Source organism: Peromyscus leucopus, chromosome 8b (genome assembly GCF_004664715.2).
Source record: "Peromyscus leucopus breed LL Stock chromosome 8b, UCI_PerLeu_2.1, whole genome shotgun sequence".
Taxonomy (NCBI): Eukaryota; Metazoa; Chordata; class Mammalia; order Rodentia; family Cricetidae; genus Peromyscus; species Peromyscus leucopus.
Window position 1 is genome coordinate 57,813,526 of NC_051086.1, and position 3,599 is coordinate 57,817,124.

A 3,599-nucleotide genomic window follows, 5' to 3' on the forward strand; every position below is an offset into this window, starting at 1 on the left:
TTAACTTCAAAAATAGAAAAAAATATTAAACAGTATTTAACAAAAATCTCTGGCACACACAAAGCACTCCATAAATGTTTATCATTACTATGACTGGTGCTGTGGACACCATCATCTCAGTGTCCCTTTTCATGATGTTTCCAGGGCTCCTCCAACCTTAGACACACTGCTGTGCACACAACTTTGCTGTATTGCTCTGTGTAACAACTGATGGTTTCTACAGCTCCTCCAAGGACATGGCTCTAAGAAACCCAGTCCCAGAGCCCAGGCCCTAGCTCTTCCATGGTGGCTTCCTGCTCCACTGGCTCAGTGCCTTTTTGAGGCACTGCTTATTGGGTGCTCTTACACATTACTTATCACTTTTCAGGTAAATATTTTGCAGGCAAATGTATTGCAGGTTTCCAGAGGGCAACTGTAGAGGACTTTCATATCCAGCAGAGAGCTTGATTGGGCACAGGACACTGTAAGCAGTATTTCTTGTCCCAAGATTGCAGCCTCTGTGGAGTAGGGTCACCACTCAGACCGGCTTCTATGGCTGTTTGTTTTAGCTGCTGAATGTTTTAGCTGCCAGAGTCCCAGGACTCACCTTTATCCAGGACAAGGAGAAGAACATCTGGGAATTGATCATGGCAATCCTATCTACCAACACACACACACACACACACACACACACACACACACACACACACTTCATTTGAACCTCACAACACTTTAAAATTTTTGTTTATTTCATTTTATGTGTATGGGTGTTTTGTTCGAGTGTGTGTGTGTGTGTGTGTGTGTGTGTGTGTGTGTGTGTGTGTGTGCCACTTGCATGCCTAGTGCCAATGATATTCAGAAGGAGTTATAGGTAGTTGTGAACTGCCATATAGATGCTAGGAACTGAACCTGGGTCCCCTGGAAGATCAGCCAATGTTCTTAATCACTGAACCATTTCTCCAGCACCTTAAATTTTTATTTTTATTTTATGTGTATGAGTGTTTTGCCTGCAGTATGTCTGTGCACCATGTGCATGCCTACCTAGTGCCTGGGGAGGCCAAAGGAGGGCATCAGATCCCCTGGAACTAGAGTTACAGATCATTGTAAACTGCCATGTGGGTGCTGGGAATCAAACCAGGGTCTTCTGGAAGAGCAGCCAGCACTCCTAACCACTGAGCCATCTCTCCAGCTATCTCTCGAGATACTTTTATAAGGATCTTGCTGATAGATGTTGTTCTCCCCAACTTATTGAAGAAATACAGTTCAGGAGGAGATGGTGGCTCATGATCGTAATTCCAGATTACATAATTCCAGTAATCCAGAGCTGAGGTACAATTACAAGTTCAGGATCAATTTGAGCTTCTAGGTCAGACCCTGTCTCAAACAAAACAAAACAAAACAAAAAACAAGAAGAGGAGAAGGAGGTGCTCAGAGAGGCTAGGAGTTTTCTAGAATTATTCAGCTAGCTGGTAGCAGAGCTAGCATCAGGGTTTCAGACTCTTTCATACCGTGTCTTCTGGAGACACAAAGCATCCTTTGTCATTCTGATGCCTCATACAACTGAGGCATTAGCTGGTTTATCAGAACTCATTTCCCTATGGGAGACCATCACAGCTCAGTAATGCTGCTGTCCAGTAAAGACAGTAAGGAGCCTGGCAGTGGTGATGCACACCTTTAATCCTAGCATTTGGGAGGCAGAGGCTGGTGAATCTCTGAGTTCAAGGCCAGCCTGGTCTACAGATTGAGTTCCAAGACAGCCAGGGCTACACAGTGAAACCCTGTGTCAAAACACCCTCCCCCACTTAAAAAAAAAAAAAAAAAAAAAAAAAAAAAAAAAAAAAAGGCAATAAGTAATTGAGAACAGGAGAACAGGACCAGGCTGACCTTCCATCCTGGGATTTTCTTAGGCAGGTTGAAAAAGACCAACCTGTAGCAGAGCTTCAAGCTGGGGCTCATACAGGGCTTTGAACAAGATACAAACACCTATCAAATACCAACTGCCAGTCAAAACAGCGAAGACTTTCAACTCTTTGAGGCTTAGAATCGGCCAAGAGAAGCTAAAGTTTTTATTCATTGACATCCAAGTCCAGTTATGTCTCAGAGATTCACAAGAGAGCTGGGTGTGGTGGTGTATGCACGTGATCCCAACACTCCAGAGGCTAAGCCAGAATTGGGAGTTTAAGGCCAGTCCAAGCTACGGAGTGAGTTCGAGGTCAGTTTGCACCAAGTGGTAGAGCAAGACCTTATTTAAAAGAAAAGGAGGGCCAGGTGATGGTGGCACATGCTTTTAATTCCAGCACTGGGGAGGCAGAGGCAGGCAGATCTCCAGGTTCCTGGCCAGTCTGGTCTACACAGTGAATTCCAGGACAGCCAGGGCTACACAGAGAAACCCTGAAAAAAGGATGAAGGAGGAAGAGAAGTAAGAGGAGGAGGAGGAGGAAGAGAAAGCGGAAGGAAGAGGAATAAGAGGAAAAGAAGAAATCTGGGCATGGTGGTGCATAGCTCAGGAAGCAGAGGCATGAGCATCTATGTGAGTTCAAGGCCAACGTGGTCTACAAAGCAAGAAAGTTCCAGCCCAGCTAGAGCTACATAGTGAGACTTTGCCCTCCCTCCCCCACCCACCCCCCAAAAAAAACAAAACTTAAGGCCTTCTGGAAATTTGGCTCAAGCAAATATTTGGCTTGCAATGGAGTGAGGAAATCCAAATCAGTCTTTTGGTCCAAGTCCCTGAAACCACCAGCTTCAGCGTGACAAGGTAGTGATGGAAATGAGTTGCCACTGGGAGCTTGGAGCCACCTGCCTCTCACTCAGAGCACCTGATTTCTTGCCATCCACCATCGTGCATACAGATGTCTAATGATCCCTCACCCCTGTAGTAAGCCTTGTACGGGTATTAACCCATTTAATTCTCGAAACCACCCAAAGGTGCACTCCATACACCATCATCGGCCTAGGGAAGAAAAAGATGCTAATGGAGCCAGAACTATAAGGTGAGCAGAGTAACTCTAGAAACCTATTTACCGAAAAACAAAACAAAACAAAAAACGGCTCAACATCAACTCCTGACACATTTCAGGGACTTTAGAGTTTATAAAGGATCTTCTCTTGGTTCTGGGTACTATCATAAACGAGGTGAGGTGACTCACCCAAGGTCACAAAACTAGTGAGAGGTCTAGCACAGCCTTGCTGCCGCCTAGCCCAGGAGCAGATTTCCAGATTCGCCCGCTAGCAGCTCGAGGGTATCCTATCCCTTTCCTGGGAGGCTGCCTCTCCTAGAGGGGCGGAGCGGATCCCGGCCTGCGGGCCTGGGCGCTGTCCGCGGTGCTGATCAGTCGCCGAGTCCCGGTTCGCCTAGTCGCCTGCGGTGTCCGGTTCCCCCTCAGCTCCCAGCCAGGGCTGCTCAGAGGATTCGGCTGCCCGCAGGGTGCGGAGGTCCGGCTCCCGGGGCTCCCCCGTGGTCCCGGGGTTCCCCCTCCCCCGCCCCAGCCGCCAGCCTCCCTCCCCCCGCCCCGCCCACGGCCCCTCCCCGCGCGCCCCAGGTCCCTCCCTTCCCCTTATCTCTCCCGCCCCCGCCCCCTCCAGCTCGTTCGCCAGTTCCGGTCACGTTGCTGGGTGTTTAC